A 21,263-nucleotide genomic window follows, 5' to 3' on the forward strand; every position below is an offset into this window, starting at 1 on the left:
CGAAACGTCAAGAAGCGACGGGCGGTCGCTGTCTGACTTGCGACAAGTGTCTGCCTCGCCGTTGTTTGCGGTCGTCATAAGGTTTGCCTCCAGACGCCGGGGCGCCCACCACTGCCGACACAGCCCCACCCCACGCAGCCACGATGTGCGGCCGGCCCGTTCCCCGGAACCGGCAGAGGACGGACGAGGTCGCCAGCGCTCGCGGCTGCGGTTCCTCGGAGGCAGCCGTTTCAAGACCTAACAGTAAAACTGTCTCTGAGATTACAAAGAGGCGAGAGGCCAGATTCTACGGTACTCGAACAGAAAACCGTGTGGGATTGAATCGGAAGACGCTGAAGCACGTCTGTTGAGTCTCATAAAGTAAGGGTACTTGACACTGTTGATGGTAATCCTGACCTTGGATTCAAACCTTGGGCTCGGCTAGCAATATCTGTGTGAAACAGATACAGGGAACAGGCAAAATAATGTGAACACCTGCGCTTACTTGGGAATAGTTCATTAATAAGGGGCTGGACCCCCATTTGCCCGTAATACAGCTGCGATTCTTCTGAGAATACTGGCATATAATTGTATAGTCTCCAGTGGAATGTTATGCCACTCTTCGATGAGGGGTTGGGTTGGGTTGTTTGGGGAAGAAGACCAGACAGCGAGGTCATCGATCTCATCGGATTAGGGAAGGATGGGGAAGGACGTCGGCCTTGCCCTTTCAGAGGATCCATCCCGGCATTTCCCTGCAGTGATTTAGGGAAATCACGGAAAACCTAAATCAGGATGGTCAGACGCGGGATTGAACCGTCGTCCTCCCGAGTGCGAGTCCGGTTTCTAGCCACTGCGCCACCTCGGTCGGTACCACTCTTCGACGAGAACTTCTTCTAACTCCTGTAGTGGCCAGGGAGGCGGAAATCTGGTCCGGAGTCTGCCCTCCGATACCACCCACTAGGGTTCCATAATGTTCAAGTCCGGGGACTGTGCTGGCCAGGGAAGACGCTGCAGTTCAGTTCCATGCTCCTCATACTGTACTGTCCTGGCTGTGTGAGTGGGTGCATTATCGTCATGAAATATGGCATCATTGTTCGGAACAACATTTGAATCGTGGGATGCACCTGAACACCTAAAATGTTCACAAAATCGTTGGCTTGAACTACCTTTAAGAGTAATGATGGGACCAGCAGAATATCATGGTATGGCGGGCCACACCATCACACTTCGACCTCGAAGATTCACTGTCGGAATCACGCAATCAGGACTGTACGCTTCTTTTGGCGTTCCCCAAACGTAAACGCGGCCCGATGTTGGAAATTTCGAAAACGTTGACTCGTCGGACCATATGACGTGTTTCCACTGATCAGCCGTCCAGGATTTATGCTCCTCACACCATGTTTTACGCTTCTTTGCGTTAGTTTCGGTATAGCAGCTCGTCCGTGAATATTCTCTTTATGGAGTTCTCGGCCGACAGAGTCGATAGGTACTGGCTCTCGAAGATGGTTGTTGAGCTCTGCAGTCAGTTTAGCCGCCGTAGTTTTGTGTTGCTTTGACACAATTCGTGTTAGCGTATGACGATCTCTCTCATTTAGTTTTAATTTGCGCCTACTCTACATTTACATGATGTCGCCTTTCCATGTTTGGTGTAGGGCATCATGACTGTTGAAACAGTTTCTCTTGAAACATTCAATATACAGGCTGTCTTAGTTGCTGATGCTGCAGTTAATCGGGCCCCCACAACCCGCCCTCTTCCGAACTCTTTTAGGTCTCTCACTGAACCTTGACCTCGGCCTCCGAATGCAAACACGAAGTGTGCGCTACTCGTAAACAACCTGCGCTGATGCCCCGTCCGTACTGAACACGCAGAGTCTAGCGCGACACGTGCCTTACCTGCGTTCTTGACCGTCACACACGACCATCTCTTTAATACCACTGTTTACATTATTTTGCCTGTCCCCTGTACGTCTTTTCAAAGGTGTGTCCACCCACTTCTGGAGTATTGCTACGCTATGTACCGTGTACGATAGACAGGGAACATTGAAAAAGTTCAAAGTAGGGCAGTTCTTTTTCTATTATTGCGAAACAGGAGAGAGTGTAACGGGTATGATACCCGAGTTGGGGTTGTAATCATTAAAACAAAGGCGTTTTTCTTTGTGATGAGTCCTTTTCATGAAATTTTAATCACCAACTTTCTCCTCTGAACGCTAAAACATTTCGTTGGCGCTCACCTACAAAGGAAGAAACGGTCATCGTAATAGAATAACAGAAATCAGAGCTTAAAGATTTCAGTGTTCGCATTTCCCGAGCTACTAAGTGCTATAGCACCTACTGCACTCCCCTGACTTGTTCCTCGTGAGTCAAGTCGATTTCTAAACTGAAGGAAACCCTTTACGACATTCGCCGGCCAATAGACCGCGCTGCTCAAACTGTCAACAATACTGGCACTGCTAAGAGTATCCTACGACTTCCACATCACTGGCAACGGCTTATACACAATGGTGGTGTCTACTTTAAAGGTCAGTACGACTTTGAAACAAGTATCTACACTCCTGGAAATGGAAAAAAGAACACATTGACACCGGTGTGTCAGACCCACCATACTTGCTCCGGACACTGCGAGAGGGCTGTACAAGCAATGATCACACGCACGGCACAGCAGACACACCAGGAACCGCGGTGTTGGCCGTCGAATGGCGCTAGCTGCGCAGCATTTGTGCACCGCCGCCGTCAGTGTCAGCCAGTTTGCCGTGGCATAAGGAGCTCCATCGCAGTCTTTAACACTGGTAGCATGCCGCGACAGCGTGGACGTGAACCGTATGTGCAGTTGACGGACTTTGAGCGAGGGCGTATAGTGGGCATGCGGGAGGCCGGGTGGACGTACCGCCGAATTGCTCAACACGTGGGGCGTGAGGTCTCCACAGTACATCGATGTTGTCGCCAGTGGTCGGCGGAAGGTGCACGTGCCCGTCGACCTGGGACCGGACCGCAGCGACGCACGGATGCACGCCAAGACCGTAGGATCCTACGCAGTGCCGTAGGGGACCGCACCGCCACTTCCCAGCAAATTAGGGACACTGTTGCTCCTGGGGTATCGGCGAGGACCATTCGCAACCGTCTCCATGAAGCTGGGCTACGGTCCCGCACACCGTTAGGCCGTCTTCCGCTCACGCCCCAACATCGTGCAGCCCGCCTCCAGTGGTGTCGCGACAGGCGTGAATGGAGGGACGAATGGAGACGTGTCGTCTTCAGCGATGAGAGTCGCTTCTGCCTTGGTGCCAATGATGGTCGTATGCGTGTTTGGCGCCGTGCAGGTGAGCGCCACAATCAGGACTGCATACGACCGAGGCACACAGGGCCAACACCCGGCATCATGGTGTGGGGAGCGATCTCCTACACTGGCCGTACACCTCTGGTGATCGTCGAGGGGACACTGAATAGTGCACGGTACATCCAAACCGTCATCGAACCCATCGTTCTACCATTCCGAGACCGGCAAGGGAACTTGCTGTTCCAAAAGGACACTGCACGTCCGCATGTATCCCGTGCCACCCAACGTGCTCTAGAAGGTGTAAGTCAACTACCCTGGCCAGCAAGATCTCCGCATCTGTCCCCCATTGAGCATGTTTGGGACTGGATGAAGCGTCGTCTCACGCAGTCTGCACGTCCAGCACGAACGCTGGTCCAACTGAGGTGCCAGGTGGAAATGGCATGGCAAGCCGTTCCACAGGACTACATGCAGCATCTCTACGATCTTCTCCATGGGAGAATAGCAGCCTCCATTGCTGCGAAAGGTGGATATACACTGTACTAGTTCCGACATTGTGCATGCTCTGTAGCCTGTGTCTATGTGCCTGTGGTTCTGTCAGTGTGATCATGTGATGTATCTGACCCCAGGAATGTGTCAATAAAGTTTCCCCTTCCTGGGACAATGAATTCACGGTGTTCTTATTTCAATTTCCAGGAGTGTATTTTGTACGAGCTGTAAATACATAGTTGCCACTATTAAAGTACCAACCCTCGTATTTAGTGTCATTACAATCGCGCACGCCTGTGGCACGTTAAAAGTCGAGCTGACGGCAAGCTACATTCGGTGAGGAGCGGGCGGGGCGGGTGCGGGGGTGGAGTGGGTGGGGGGAGGGAGGAGGGGGACCAGGGACAGTAACGAGACAACGGCACCCTCCCGGAACCGAGCACGTCATCTGCCCGTGCTATGTTGACACCACACACGCACACACCGGCACTCTTGGAGTCGCTAAAGCAGCGCACTCACGTTCCAGAGCGTGGAGCGTTTTGTGCCGCTGCCGGCCGGTGCAGCCACTTCTAGCCGTGACGGGTCATAGTGCTGCGCGGCTGCGGCGCCACCTAAAGCTGCTGTAAAGCGTGAGAATCTGGCTCTGTCAAGCGACCGCCTTCAAGTCACCAATACCGTTACTTCAGGTTCGAATACATTATGTTCCCCACGCCACGGCACCCCCCCCCCCCCCCCCCCCCCCCGTAGCCTGGTGTAATGACTTTCGTGACCGCTTGACCGACACTGCTTCTCGTCAGCTGCTTGCGGCAGCTTTTGGTTGTTTATCGATGCCGTTCCCTGACAGGGACATCAGTTTAATTTTGAGAGGTTCCACGGCCACATTAGGCGCGTCCGTGTCTGTATAACATTCTACTGTTCATCCGCGAAGCATCTATCATGCAGCGTGGCAGTACCGCTTGATACAGGGTGACAGTTATTGAACTATACGAAATGAAATCGTCATGACTTCTGACCGGTTGGCGCTAGGACGTTCAAACTTGAGGATTGGCCGCGGGGCATGATGGCAATTAGTAGGCGCATGCGCACGCGCCTTGTTGTGGGCCACTCACACGTGACAGCGTCACTGCACGGCGTGCCTCGGCGTATAGCGCATGTGGAGACCTGCGTCCGCATCCAAGTGTGCTAACGGCCAACAATTTCATTCGCAAGTTTGAGAGAATGGGTAGCGTTCGTGGTCACAGTACTGGCAATGTCTGTCGTCCAGAAAGGGCGAAAACGCCTGAAGACATCGAGAAGACACACGCTGTCTTTCAAAGCGGCCCCGGGAAATCGATCAGACGAGCTGTACAACAGGTGCGAATCAACCGGGAGACACTGCGACAAATTGTTGTTGATGACCTGCATCTCTTTCCATACAAAATTCAAACCCATCAGCCATTAAGCCCCAGAGCCAAGGAACAGCAGCAGTGTACCGCCACCACTATCGTCCATAGAACTGACAACAGGGCTTTGGTGTGGATATGGTTCGGTTTTGCGACGAAGCCCACTTTCATTTCGATGGGTTCGTCAATAATAAAAATTGGCGCAATTGGGGGGACTGAGAATCCGCATTTCGCGATCGAGAAGTCTCTTCACCTTCAACGGGTGACTGTATGGTGTCCAATGTCCAGTCACGGAATAATCGGTGCGATGTTCCTTGATGACACGGTGACTACCGAACGGTACGTGAAGGTTCTGGAAGATGATATCATCGCTGTTATGCAAAGTCACACTGATTTCGACAAGATGTGATTCAAGCAACATGGAGCTCCATCCCATCGAAGCAGGAGAGTGTCTGATGTCCTGGAGGAGCTCTTGGGAGACTGCATTCTGGCCCTGGGGTGCCCAGAGGCGTCTGGCATGCGCCTCGATTGACCGCCGTATTCTCCGGATCTGAACACGTGCGACTCCTTTTTGTGGGTCTATATTGAAGGGAAGGTGCAAGCAGTAACTCCAAAACCATTCCTGAGCTGAAAACAGCCATTCACGAGGTTATCGACAGCATCGATGTTCCGACACTTCAACGGGTCGTGCAGAATTTCGCTATACGTCTGCGCCACATCATCGCCAATGATGGCAGGCATGTCGAAAATGTCATGATCTAAAACCCAGTATCTGCAATGACGTTTACATGTTGAGTAAAGAGTGTGCACTCGGTAGTTTGTAACTTTTTTTTCATATAGTTCAACAACAGTCACCCTGAATGAGATTTCCACTCTGCAGTGGAGTGTGCGCTGATATGAAACTTTCTGGTAGATTAAAACTGTGTGCCGGACCGAGACGCGAACTCGGGACTTCGAGTCTCGGTCCGGCACACAGTTTTAATCTGCCAGAAAGTTTCAACAGTCATCTTGTACAAGTGCTTTCTCTGAGCATTTAAGTTCCCGCGTGGCTAACTTTATAAAAACGCTCCTCAGACGCTGGCCGATTGCACACACTTGTAGGCGCAGCAGTTTGTCTATGCAGCGATGTTAGTTTAGTCGTACAACAGGCCAGTACTTGCGTAGCGCGCGAGGTGACAGGCTGCCCGTGTCGGTCCACCACGCTGGCTATTCTAGTTATCGGAAGTCCACTGGTGGGTTCGCGGGAAAGCACAGGAATATAGGGTAAGAAAGACATTCTAAATATAAAGGTACTTGCTGTATAGCTAAAGGTAACGTCTGCACGCTACACCGTGTGTGCCGAACATATCAGCGTAGTTTCCGTGCATATACGCAATCTTAACACACACTGCAATCAAGGGAACCCGTTTCCAAAATTAAGTAAATATCATATATATGAAGACAGTAACTGTTCTTGAAATAACAGATACTGTTGATGACCGTGCAGCTTTTCCCTGGAATAACTTATGACTAACTGAAACCATGAGCTGCCGACTGGTGTTGTTGATATACCTCAATGTGGACAACTCAAAATGTGTGCCCCGACCGGGACTCGAACCTGGGATCTCCTGCCTACATGGCAGACGCTCTATCCATCTGAGCCAGCGAGGACACAGATGAATAGCGCGACTGCAGGAAACTTGCACGCTTCCTGTGAGACTCACATTCCCAGCAGTCCACAATTCTACATATGTAATGTACCTTATAGACATTTGCCCACCCACTCATTACTCGCGCACGCTTTGGCGATTCCCGTAAGAGTTTGGGCAACCTGTGCGAATGCGCACAGACGAAGGTCAATGGCTGGGAAGCCTTTAACTACATATATGAAGACAGTAACTGTTCTTGAAAGAACAGATACTGTTGATGACCGTGCAGCTTTAAAGGCTACCCAGCCATTGACTTTCGTCTGTGCGCATTCGCACAGGTTGCCCAAACTCTTACGGGAATCGCCAAAGCGTGCGCGAGTAATGAGTGGGTGGGCAAATGTCTATAAGGTACATTACATATGTAGAATTGTGGACTGCTGGGAATGTGAGTCTCACAGGAAGCGTGCAAGTTTCCTGCAGTCGCGCTATTCATCTGTGTCCTCGCTGGCTCAGATGGATAGAGCGTCTGCCATGTAGGCAGGAGATTCCAGGTTCGAGTCCCGGTCGGGGCACACATTTTCAGCTGTCTACATCAGGGTACATCAACAACACCTGTCGGCAGCTGATGGTTTTAGTTAGTCATCATTTAAGTAAATATCAGTTACTGGATACCTGTGTCAGGCTTTCTTTGCGTATCCCACTCTGCCACCATTTGATAAGTGTTTTATTAACTGCATTTAACGGGTGTCAGCTAGGTACGTCTCCACCTACCTGACAGAGATTCCCGGTACGTCAGTCGATACGCAACGCACGGCAGCTGTGGGGGCTGCCTAACAGTCAGGCAACCATCAGTCCGTTTTCCACCTAAGAGACGTGGTTTCCGCTTTAACTATGAGGATTAGAGCTTACTACACCGACGATCGCTTTTTGTACAAGAATGAATTTTTCTCTATGTAGCACAGGCTGCCTCCAGGGCCGCGAGGACAGAATGGTGTGCGGGGAGCTGAAGTCAAGTTTGGAAAGCAGGAGAAAAGTCCTGGCAGTAGTGACGCTGTGAGGCGAAGCTGTAGGCACGGGTCGTGAGTCGCGTTCGTGTAGCTCAGTCTGGGTGGCCAGCTTCTCTTTTGCAATCTCGTCCGGTATTGAGCGCTCTGATAACCTTGTTATCGCCTTCTGCCTGCTGCCTGCTGCTTCCTGAAATTACGAGGCCTGTTCGGAACGTGAGGTCCGATCGCTGACGATATAGAAAGCAATAAAAAAATTAAAAGAAATGTTTTCTTTGCAAGAGTCAGCTACACCCTCCTCCTACTTCCCTACATAGTCGCGGCTCCGACTTATACATTTGTCGTCGCGTTACACCAACTTTGCAACATCCTCGTAGCCGCCTGCACTTTCCGATAATTCTCTACGCTGGTCTACAGCTTGTTGCCTATGCCCAAGTGCTCTCTTCATATCCAGTGTTTCATTTGAACGTGGATGATACTCAGGACGAGCCAATTACGGCTGTGCTGTGGGTGATCGAACACTCTCCATTGAAAACGCTGCAGGAGCGTCTTCACTGCCCTCGCAGACTGCGGGCTGAGAATTGTCATGAAGAAGGAAGTGCGTGGCAGTTGTGTTATGTGGGCTGCGAAACCTCTCAGCGGGCCCTCGTACTTGGAGGAAAACGCCGTTGTTCTAGGCACCTTTACTCGTCCACTGTGCGCCCATAACTGAAAAGATCGACTCGATGCGATCGGCGGGCATACTAGAGACACCGCCCAAGACGTCTGTGCAAAGTTTCGTCGCATTTTCACAGTGGTTTCCATTTAGCGCCCGATCGGACCTTACTTTCCAAAAGGCCTCGCACATCTAAACTGAAGCAAAAAAATATAAAATTCTAATCCATCTATGAGTGCGAGCGCTTCTAACGCATGAGTGTGCAGTCATAGTAAGGATGCTCCGAAAGGTGACGTGTCTTATAAACGTCTACCTATATGCCAAATTTCGTACAATTAACATACAACACAGTCCAAGTACACACTTGTCGATGGCCCTGGCTCCCTAAAAAATCACTTTAGACTCTGTATCGCACATGTAGTCTCTAACTGAAACAAAAGAGTCATGATGATCTCCTCCTTGGTAAAAGATCCCAGATTCGTCCCCCATTTGGATCTCCGGAAACGGACTCCCAAGGACGAGGTGACCATGGACTGAATAAGCTACGAAAGTGTAATATTGTACGAGTGGAGCGTGGAATTTCAGATGTTTGAACGTGATAAGAAATCTGTACAATCTGAAAATGGAAATGCAAATGCTCAGTCCAGATATTGCGAGTGTCAGTGAAGAGAAATGGAGAGAAGATGAAAAGATAAGTATTTCTTGTCAGACGAAACTGGAATGGGATACTTTATGAACAGGAAAGTAGGGCAGAGAGTAAACTACTTTGAATAATTAAGTAGGGTTGCTCTCAGATTTGACAACAAACCAACACGAGCAACGATAGTTCAGGTATACATGCCGACGTCGCAAGCAGAAATTGAAGGGATAGAATAAGCATTTGAGAATACTGAACGGGCAATTCAGCACGTAAAAGAAAATTGAAATCTGATAGACATAAGGGATTTCATTGCTGGGGAGGGAACAGAAGGAAGAATTATGGATACGCTAGTAAGAATTTGAGAGGAGAAAAACTAATTGAGTTCTGCTATAAATTTCAGATGGTAGTAGCGAATATTCTGTCCAAGAATAACAAGAGGAGGCGTTATACTTAAAAGAAATAGGAGACAAGGGAAGATTTCAGTTGGATTACTTCATGATCAGACAGAGATTTCCTAATCAGATACAGGACTGTGAGACGTACCCAGGAGCAGGTACTGACTCGGATCACAACCTATCTTTGACGAAGAGTAGGCTGACATTTGAGAGACTCGCCCGCAAGGATCAATGTGCAGAGAAGTGTGATACTCTAGCACTGAGGAATGACGAAATGAGCCTGGAGGTCCTTGCCGCTGTAGATACTGCAAGGATAACTACAGTAGTAGCCAAATGAGTAGGAGAGGAACGGACATTTCTCTCAAGTTACAGTCAGAGAAGATGGACAGACAAACATATGTAGGGGGATGGAAAAGGCTTTCACACAGAATTTACAGAGTTACTTTCTTGCCGCGGACTGGCAATTTGGTGGCGTCTCAGTATTTAAAGACTAGTGTATACACAAATTCTTATTTCGAAAAGTGTACAATGATTTGAAAAGCAGCTAGTTAAATTTCGCAACTCAGGATATTGACAATAATGTTTTTATGAAATGTGGGAATTTAGAAAAATTTGTGGAACCGTTTTATGCATCCGCATTGAGAATACGCTACAAGTAAAAGTGCGGTATGCTGTAAATTACAGTAAATTATGAAAAACCCTAATTAATGACTTAACCAATTAATGAAGTGTATCATATTGTGCATAAAAATTAAATGAACAAAGGTATAACGGAAAATTTCGGAATTCAACAAGCACTGAGGCAAGATCTGCGACGGAAAATGTAGGTACTTCGGAACTTCACTGTTAATTACGTTGTAAGTTAATTAGTTTCACAGAATCCGAACTACGTTAATGAAAATTCGGAAGGCCAGTCTTTTTAATGAATGAAGGCCATAAATATCTATTAGCTCACACAGTATTTGCAAAGTCGTAATGCAATAAAAACATCGATTATCCTTATCTTTTGATTAGCAGCTCTTTCACCAAAAAAATGGTTCAAATGCCTCTGAGCACTATGGGACTTAACATCTGTGGTCATCAGCCCCTAGAACTTAGAACTACTTAAACCTAGCTAACCTAAGGACGTCACACACGTCCAGGCCCGAGGCAGGATTCGAACCTGCGACCGTAGAAGTCGCGCGGTTCCGCACTGAGCGCCTAGAACGCCTAGACCACCGCAGCCGGCGCACTTTCATCAAAGCGAAGTAATTAGATGAACCAAAACGTTAAAAATAATAACCTAAACAACGAAGCAATGTGTATTTCACCCTGGATAACAGATTTAAATATTTGTGTATGTACCACAAAAAAATGGCTCTGAGCACTATGGGGCTTAACTTCTGAGGTCATCAGTCCCCTAGAACTTAGAACTACTTAAACCTAACTAACCTAAGGCCAGCACACACATCCATGCCCGAGGCAGGATTCGAACCTGCGAGCGTAGCAGTCGCGCGGTTCCGGACTGAGCGCCTAGAACCGCTAGACCACCGCGGTCGGCTATGTACCACATATAAATCTAAGTGTATCTAGGTAGGATAAAGATAAGAATAAAATTCAGTTATCATTAGGAGTCGAAATCATAACAGATGGAATAGTTCCGACTTGCCCTGTCTCACGCTGAGTGATGGATACTGTAAAGCATTTCTCCCTCTAATCTTCTACTGCCAAAGATCACTGATGTTTTCAGTCTGTGTTTGATTGTTGACAGCAGACCCTATATGGGAGTAAAGGTATTGGGGGGCTGTTATCAGTCAGTGTGACCAGTTGTTTAAAGAGCCCTACAGCGGACACCACACACATTACCTTCATGGCGTGAAACAAACACTTTTCATCGATCACGAGTTTCCTCAGAATATGATGCCATAAGGCATTAGCGAATGGAAATAGGTTAAAAGTCAACTTTTTTTACATTTTAATTTCTAAAATTTTATATTATCCGTAGTACAGTAATTGTATAGCAAAGATGTTTAAGAATATCTGAAATATGTAACTTGAAGTTCAGTTTCTTACCAATACATACACCTAATAAATTATAATTCAGTTTAATTTTATCCATTGTTAATTCAATTAGTTATTTACTCTCATGCATTATTTTCAATGTTGTGATTGGGCCTTTTGCAGTACTGAATTGCATGTATTGTGTTTTGTCTAAATGGAGAGGAAATCCATTTGCAGAGAACCAATTAGTGGGCTGGTGCACAAGTTCGTAGTGTTTTCCCATAAGTTTAATAAAGACAACATATATATATATATATATATATATATATATATATATATATATATAACAGAGACGCAAATCATCAATAATATGTTATCCTTCACTATTTTCAACTGTCTGCCAACGGTGGGGTAATTTTTCGATTTCGCGACTGTAGAAATCACGTGGTTTTGGAGCGACTTTTCATCCGGAAAGGAAGTCCTTATAGGCTGTTAGATAGAGAGAGCAAGTTCACGTGAATAAGGTGGTTGCGGAATGATTTCCCAAACCAACTCCTGAACAGTGACTTTAGACAGTCTAGCAGAATGCGAGAGAGCGTTATCGTAGAGTGTCACCACTTCACCCATTCTTCCAGACCGTTGCTCTTGAATAACGTCCGCTAGATGCCTCAGTTTTAGAAAATAAATGTCAGCAGTGATGGATACACTTTGGGGAAGCAATTCTTAGTATATCACACCGTCACTGTTCGACCAGATGCATAAGTCGTATTTTGTGAATGCTCGCAGGTCTTTTTACAGGGAGTTGGTCAACCATTCCTTTCGCTTCATTGTGTTAGGATAAAGACACCACTTCTCGTCACCAGTAACAATACAGGATGGAAATGGTCGTTGTTGTCCACGAGCCAATTGATGACGAGTAAGCAGAGATGCAAACATGGCCAACCGCTGATTTTCGTGATTTTGACAGAGCATGTGATACCCCTACACCCGATATATGAACCTTACCCACTGCATGCCAATGTCGCACGATGGTGGAATGACCACAGTCCGTCGCATCTGCCAATTCTCTAGAATAGTGAAGTGGATCATTGTGGATCAATGCGTTTAAACGATGTTCATAAAACCCCGAAGGTCTTCCTGAATGCAGAGTCACTGATATCAAAACGGTCCTCCTTCAAACGAGAAACCCGTTTCCTTGCCGTGCTCTGTCCACTGCCGTTATTCCCACTGACGGTGTAAACGCTTCTGGCTGCCTCCACTTCTGGCACCCCTCTGCTGAACTCGGACAGAAGAATGTGTCGCAAAAGCTTAGATTTCCCCACTTGGCACTTCATTTTCCAGCGTCCGTAACTCCATTCAGTATCTCCAAATGACAAAATGACAATATGTAAACTCACATAGGAATAGTAAACTACAAATAAAAAATGGCAGTCGATAAATAAATTCATAGCAACCGGAATACCAACACCCAAAGCAAAAACGCTATGAACTTGTGCACAACCTAATAATTTAGAGCAGAACTACACTGGGGAAGAGACACTTCGGTCATTCACTTGACGCATTTATTGCAAAGATAATGGCTGCTTTCCTGTCTCAGTCTCAGACAATCAAACACCCGGTAAGGGATTGGTAGCATGTGTGGAGTAATCTACTTTTACCGACACTCCCGGCACTGGTACAATTTGGTGGCGAAATGAAGGAAAAGAGCATCAAAGTAAGTTTCGCTATGGCCCCATAGGAGGCAAGTGACCATTAAACGCCTCCGTGGCACACTTATTTACCTGCAAAGGACAGTAACAGATGTGGAATGAGACAAGAAAAACTTTGCTTTCGTTACCACTACCACGACGAACAGTATAATGACAGATGCCGCTTTCATACAAAACTGAAGGTTTTCCCAAGATCTTCGCACAAAGACGCAAACATGAAACAGTGGCTATACTCTCTGCTCCGACACCAATACCTAATGGGAAATAAGTTTTGCCAGACATATGGGAAAACGTTTCAGAATTTCCTCGAAGCTACACTGTCTGAACTATAATCAGCATTCATCTACTGGAAGGACGGAAAGGTAACTAACTGACAGGATAAATGATAACTAACTAACTAACTAGAAAAAGGGTGTTTTCTCCAAAGGGATTTTGCTTTTCAAGATAGTCTTAGTTTTCAAGAAGAGTGAAACACGTGCTCTTCATTCTCATTCCCTGTGCACGCCTTTCATGTTGATTTTTTTTTCTTTTTGTAACGAAACTATTTTCCATCAGTCTCTTATAATTGCAGTTGAATTCCTATATGGCAACTTAAGTTTTTATGTTAGTATTGCGATGAATAATCAGAGAGAATGGGAGCAGAATATTTTTCTTTATTTGTGAAAGTTGTTCTACGTCACTAGGGGACAGCACGTGGGACCAATCTGCTAGGTGGTGGCCAAAGTCGTCCCTCTTCTTAGTCTCTCAAGATGTCGTACCAAATCTGCAATTTCCTCTCCATTTTAAGGCCTCCCTGAGAACTCCGGTCCATGTTATTGGCCGGTGTAGGAGTACGCCAATGTTCGCTACCTAACGCCCCCAGCTCCGCTCTGGAGACAAGGAATGTTCGGCCAGTGCCGGTCTGTCGCCGCTCGTAGCTGGAGGAGCAACGTCGAGCTCCCGCATCAGTAAGCGTGAGTGTTCGTGAGTCCCAGCTTCGTTGGTTACAACGGCGTGAGTGAGTTAGGAAATCCTTCATTTAGAGCGCGTTCGTAGGTTTCGTCTTTCTGTGATGTTTAACCCGTAAATATAACGATTTTTATCATGTTGGGTTTGGTATCCGACCTCAGTCCGTCAGACGCGCGAGAAGTCGGTTGTATTTCGTATTAGGTGGGGGGGGGGGGGGAGAGGAATTCTCACTCTCAATATTACAGTTGCGCCACCTGGATTCTTTCTTTGTTCTTTTTTATGGTATGAGCATGGGATTAAAATTCTTTAAATTGCAACCTTTGTGAAATGTGCTTGGTCCATTGTGCAAGATCACGTGACCACGTGACGATCGGCTGGCTATGATGATTCCATGTCAATGATTCGTACCCGCGGTTTTTCAGCCTCTCTGCTCAGACGAAAGTTATTCAAATGGTTCAAATGGCTCTGAGCACTATGGGACTTAACATCTGTGGTCTTTACTCTCCTAGAACTTAGAACTACTTAAACCTGACCAACCTAAGGAGATCAGACACATCCATGCCCGAGGCAGGATTCGAACCTGCGACCGTAGCGGTCACGCGGTTCCAGACTGATGCGCCTAGAACCGCACGGCCACACCGGCCGGCCGAAAGTTATTACCATAAACACTGATGAGAGTCACTTGATTGCCGGTGGTAAGGCCACTTTGCCATCTTCTTATTCCAGTACTCAGCACCTGTTCCGTTTACTTTACAGCAGTGGCGGTTGCATGCTGATAACGCCTTTGTCTTGTTAAGAAGCACCGTAAGGTAGTCAGGACGGTCAGAATCTTCGTTTCTTTGTCCGCCATCCGCCCGTTCCCTCATCATAGCGGAAAAGGCAGGCTGCTGGACTAAATTCTTCACTTCACCCGCCACCCCCTATAAGGTTACCTTCAACGCTACCAGAGCGAGTAAGAATAACGAGGTCCACTTTTTGTACCTTTAAAAGATTCACTTTCTCTTTTGTTGTTAATAAAGACCATGGACCTTGCCGTTGGTGGGGAGGCTTGCGTGCCTCAGCGATACAGATGGCCGTACCGTAGGTGCAACCACAACGGAGGGGTATCTGTTGAGAAGCCAGACAAACGTGTGGTTCCTGAAGAGGGGCAGCAGCCTTTTCAGTAGTTGCAGGGGCAACAGTCTGGATGATTGACTGATCTGGCCTTGCAACATTAACCAAAACGGCTTTGCTGTGCTGGTACTGCGAACGGCTGAAAGCAAGGGGAAACTACAACCGTAATTTTTCCCGAGGACATGCAGCTTTACTGTATGATTAAATGATGATGGCATCCTCTTGGGTAAAATATTCCGGAGGTAAAATAGTCCCCCATTCGGATCTCCGGGCGGGGACTACTCAGGAGGATGTCGTTATCAGGAGAAAGAAAACTGGCGTTCTACGGATCGGAGCGTGGAATGTCAGATCCCTTAATCGGGCAGGTAGGTTAGAAAATTTAAAAAGGGAAATGGATAGGTTAAAGTTAGATATAGTGGGAATTAGTGAAGTTCGGTGGCAGGAGGAACAAGACTTCTGGTCAGGTGACTACAGGGTTATAAACACAAAATCAAATAGGGGTAATGCAGGAGTAGGTTTAATAATGAATAGGAAAATAGGAATGCGGGTAAGCTACTACAAACAGCATAGTGAACGCATTATTGTGGCCAAGATAGATACGAAGCCCACACCTACTACAGTAGTACAAGTTTATATGCCAACTAGCTCTGCAGATGATGAAGAAATTGAAGAAATGTATGATGAAATAAAAGAAATTATTCAGATAGTGAAGGGAGACGAAAATTTAATAGTAATGGGTGACTGGAATTCGAGTGTAGGAAAAGGGAGAGAAGGAAACATAGTAGGTGAATATGGATTGGGGCTAAGAAATGAAAGAGGAAGCCGCCTAGTAGAATTTTGCACAGAGCACAACTTAATCATAGCTAACACTTGGTTTAAGAATCACGAAAGAAGGTTGTATACGTGGAAGAACCCTGGAGATACTAAAAGGTATCAGATAGATTATATAATGGTAAGACAGAGATTTAGGAACCAGGTTTTAAGTTGTAAGACATTTCCAGGGGCAGATGTGGACTCTGACCACAATCTATTGGTTATGACCTGTAGATTAAAACTGAAGAAACTGCAAAAATGTGGGAAATTAAGGAGATGGGACCTGGATAAACTGAAAGAACCAGAGGTTGTACAGAGTTTCAGGGAGAGCATAAGGGAACAATTGACAGGAATGGGGGAAAGAAACACAGTATAAGAAGAATGGGTAGCTCTGAGGGATGAAGTAGTGAAGGCAGCAGAGGATAAAGTAGGTACAAAGACGAGGGCTGCTAGAAATCCTTGGGTAACAGAAGAAATATTGAATTTAATTGATGAAAGGAGAAAATATAAAAATGCAGTAAATGAAGCAGGCAAAAAGGAATACAAACGTCTCAAAAATGAGATCGACAGGAAGTGCAAAATGGCTAAACAGGGATGGCTAGAGGACAAATGTAAGGATGTAGAAGCTTATCTCACTAGGGGTAAGATAGATACTGCCTACAGGAAAATTAAAGAGACCTTTGGAGAGAAGAGAACCACGTGTATGAATATCAAGAGCTCAGATGGCAGCCCAGTTCTAAGCAAAGAAGGGAAGGCAGAAAGGTTGAAGGAGTATATAGAAGGTTTATACAAGGGCGATGTACTTCAGGACAATATTATGGAAATAGAAGAGGATGTAGATGAAGACGAAATGGGAGATACGATACTGCGTGAAGAGTTTGACAGAGCACTGAAAGACCTGAGTCGAAACAAGGCCCCCGGAGTAGACAACATTCCATTAGAACTACTGACAGCCTTGGGAGAGCCAGTAATGACAAAACTCTACCAGCTGGTGAGCAAGATGTATGAGACAGGCGAAATACCCTCAGACTTCAAGAAGAATATAATAATTCCAATCCCAAAGAAAGCAGGTGCTGACAGATGTGAAAATTACCGAACTATCAGTTTAATAAGCCACGGCTGCAAAATACTAACGCGAATTCTTTACAGACGAATGGAAAAACTGGTAGATGCAGACCTCGGGGAAGATCAGTTTGGATTCCGTAGAAATGTTGGAACACGTGAGGCAATACTGACCTTACGAATTATCTTAGAAGAAAGATTAAGAAAAGGCAAACCTACGTTTCTAGCATTTGTAGACTTAGAGAAAGCTTTTGACAATGTTGACTGGAATACACTCTTTCAAATTCTAAAGGTGGCAGGGGTAAAATACAGGGAGCGAAAGGCTATTTATAATTTGTACAGAAACCAGATGGCAGTCATAAGAGTCGAGGGGCATGAAAGGGAAGCAGTGGTTGGGAAAGGAGTGAGACAGGGTTGTAGCCTCTCCCCGATGTTATTCAATCTGTATATTGAGCAAGCAGTAAAGGAAACAAAAGAAAAATTTGGAGTAGGTATTAAAATTCATGGAGACGAAGTAAAAACTTTGAGGTTCACCGATGACATTGTAATTCTGTCAGAGACGGCAAAGGACTTGGAAGAGCAGTTGAACGGAATGGACAGTGTCTTGAAAGGAGGATATAAGATGAACATCAACAAAAGCAAAACGAGGACAATGGAATGTAGTCGAATTAAGTCGGGTGATGCTGAGGGAATTAGATTAGGAAATGAGACACTTAAAGTAGTAAAGGAGTTTTGCTATTTAGGAAGTAAAATAACTGATGATGGTCGAAGTAGAGAGGATATAAAATGTAGACTGGCAATGGCAAGGAAAGCGTTTCTGAAGAAGAGAAATTTGTTAACATCGAATATAGATTTATGTATCAGGAAGTCGTTTCTGAAAGTATTTGTTTGGAGTGTAGCCATGTATGGAAGTGAAACATGGACGATAACTAGTTTGGACAAGAAGAGAATAGAAGCTTTCGAAATATGGTGCTACAGAAGAATACTGAAGATAAGGTGGATAGATCACGTAACTAATGAGGAGGTATTGAATAGGATTGGGGAGAAGAGAAGTTTGTGGCACAACTTGACTAGAAGAAGGGATCGGTTGGTAGGACATGTTTTGAGGCATCAAGGGATCACAAATTTAGCATTGGAGGGCAGCGTGGAGGGTAAAAATCGTAGAGGGAGACCGAGAGATGAGTACACTAAGCAGATTCAGAAGGATGTAGGTTGCAGTAGGTACTGGGAGATGAAGCAGCTTGCACAGGATAGAGTAGCATGGAGAGCTGCATCAAACCAGTCTCAGGACTGAAGACAACAACAACGACAACAAAGACGTAATATTAATTCCAGTCTACCTTTTTTCATTCACTAGAAATTTATCCCGTCACACGAGAATAGTTTGCAAGTCCCCTATGAAATCATTCTGTTTAGCGAGGTAATTAATAAATAAATACATTTCGTGGGCGGTCTCCGTAAGGTAGGGTGGATTTTGCGCCTTTTATGTTAGGGCACAGTTGGTTTACTCCCGCTTAGAGAAAGAGAGATGTCACGGCTCACTGCGGGTCATGTAGAAAATTCCACTCGATGAGGTGAAGGTAGGATGCCTCACTATGAATAGGGATACTGAGTAGGGAACATTTTTATTCAAGTGTACGACCAAAATACTACATCCAAAAATCTGTCCGGATTGAGTCAATCTATTATAAGATCTTTTATCAGTTCCCATACCAATCAGAAAGATGAGGCGCCGCTTTAAAGGGTTTAGCTTGCACCATGAGCTTTACATCGAATAATGTTTCAATTTTCAAGAAGAATTTGTATTTTCAACGGAATATTAGTTCCGAAAAAGAGTTTTGGTTTGGTTTTATTGTTTTCTGATCTTTCCCGATTATAATACTTCAGTTGTTTTATACTGTATCTCACTGCTCCCTCTAAGAGAAGGAAAACCTCAATAAGAAGAGTTATTTTAGCCAAGTACTTACGTAGCTGAAGGCCATTTATGGAGACTGCAAAAGTAGGATTGACTGTGCACGCTGGAAACATAACAGAATGACATTCGGCAGCACGCTGGAGTTTCTAAAAGGGTTACATCTGAAAGCATGCTTGATAGCTTCAGATATTCACATTGTAGGATGGTAGACAAACGCATTAAATCGCAGAACATGACTACAGGGGACAGTCAAAATAATGTGGAGAGTGGTAGTAATGGGATGGTTGTGTTTGACGGTCTACATCGCAGGTAAGAGGCGTGTCGCGCCGGACTCTGCGTGTTCAGTACTGGCTAGGCACCAGTGCAGGTTGTTTGCGAGTAGCGCACACTTCGTGTTTGACGGTCTACATCGCAGGTAAGAGGCGTGTCGCGCCGGACTCTGCGTGTTCAGTACTGGCTAGGCACCAGTGCAGGTTGTTTGCGAGTAGCGCACACTTCGTGTTTGACGGTCTACATCGCAGGTAAGAGGCGTGTCGCGCCGGACTCTGCGTGTTCGGTACTGGCTAGGCACCAGTGCAGGTTGTTTGCGAGTAGCGCACACTTCGTGTTTGACGGTCTACATCGCAGGTAAGAGGCGTGTCGCGCCGGACTCTGCGTGTTCGGTACTGGCTAGGCACCAGTGCAGGTTGTTTGCGAGTAGCGCACACTTCGTGTTTGACGGTCTACATCGCAGGTAAGAGGCGTGTCGCGCCGGACTCTGCGTGTTCAGTACTGGCTAGGCACCAGTGCAGGTTGTTTGCGAGTAGCGCACACTTCGTGTTTGACGGTCTGCATCGCAGGTAAGAGGCGTGTCGCGCCGGACTCTGCGTGTTCAGTACTGGCTAGGCACCAGTGCAGGTTGTTTGCGAGTAGCGCACACTTCGTGTTTGACGGTCTACATCGCAGGTAAGAGGCGTGTCGCGCCGGACTCTGCGTGTTCAGTACTGGCTAGGCACCAGTGCAGGTTGTTTGCGAGTAGCGCACACTTCGTGTTTGACGGTCTACATCGCAGGTAAGAGGCGTGTCGCGCCGGACTCTGCGTGTTCAGTACTGGCTAGGCACCAGTGCAGGTTGTTTGCGAGTAGCGCACACTTCGTGTTTGCATTCAGGGTTCCAAAGAGGGCAGATTGTGGGATCCCGATTAGTTGGAGCATTAGTAACCAAGACAACCTACCTATTAAATGTTTCAAGAGCAACTGTTTCAATAGTCATGACAGCCTACACAAAACATGGAGAGACGTCATCATGTAAATGTAATAGTAGGCGCAAATCAAAACTAAATGACAGTGATTGTCGTACACTAACACGAATTGTGTCAAAACAACACAAAATTGCAGAGCTCAATAGCCATCTTCGAGACCCCGTATCTATCGACACTCGATAAAGCGAACTTTCATGAACGAGACGCTGTACCGAAACCATTAGTGACGACAACCAACGCAAATAAGCGTAAAACAATGTATCAGGAGCATAAATCCTGGACGGCTAATCGGTTGAAACACGTCGTATAGTCCGACGAGTCAATGTTTTCGTTATTTCCAACAATCCTGATTGCTTAATTCCTGCGGTTAAGCCTGGAAGCGAAAGTGTGACGGTGTGGACAGCCGTATCAATGGTACTCTGCTGGTCCCATCATTACTCTCAAAGGCCAAAGATTATGTGAACATTTTAGGTGGTGAAGTGCACCCCATGATCCAAATGTTGTTCCCCAACAACGATGCCATGCTTCAGCACGATAATGCACCAACTGACAGAGCCAGGGCAGTATGAGAAGCATTCAGCTGAACTGCAGCGTCTTCCCGCCCAGCGCAGTCCCCGGACATAAACATGATGTATGGAACCCTCTTGGGCGGTACTGGTGCGCAGCCTCGGGAGCAGATTTCCACCTCCGTCGTTGCTTAACATTCCCCTGGAGAGTATACAATCTTTATACGCCAGTATTCCATGAAGAATAGCAACTGTATTACGGGCAAATGGGGGTCCACCCCTTATTAATAAACCACTCCCAAGTGAGTTCAAGTGTTCACATTCTTTTGCCTGTCCCCTGTACGTTACCACTAACCTGTAGCTGTCAGACCGGGAGTATTCCAGTGATCGGACTGTTTCGTTTAGCGGCAGTTCTTTTTTGCCAGCATTTGTTGGTAACATAAAGAGAATAACATCTCTCGATATTATTGTGATGCAAATTCATGCTGCTGCCGCTGCAGTTTGTGGGTTTAAAAAGAGTAAACGCCTATGGTTTTCAGT

Source organism: Schistocerca gregaria, chromosome 4 (genome assembly GCF_023897955.1).
Source record: "Schistocerca gregaria isolate iqSchGreg1 chromosome 4, iqSchGreg1.2, whole genome shotgun sequence".
Classification (NCBI taxonomy): Eukaryota; Metazoa; Arthropoda; class Insecta; order Orthoptera; family Acrididae; genus Schistocerca; species Schistocerca gregaria.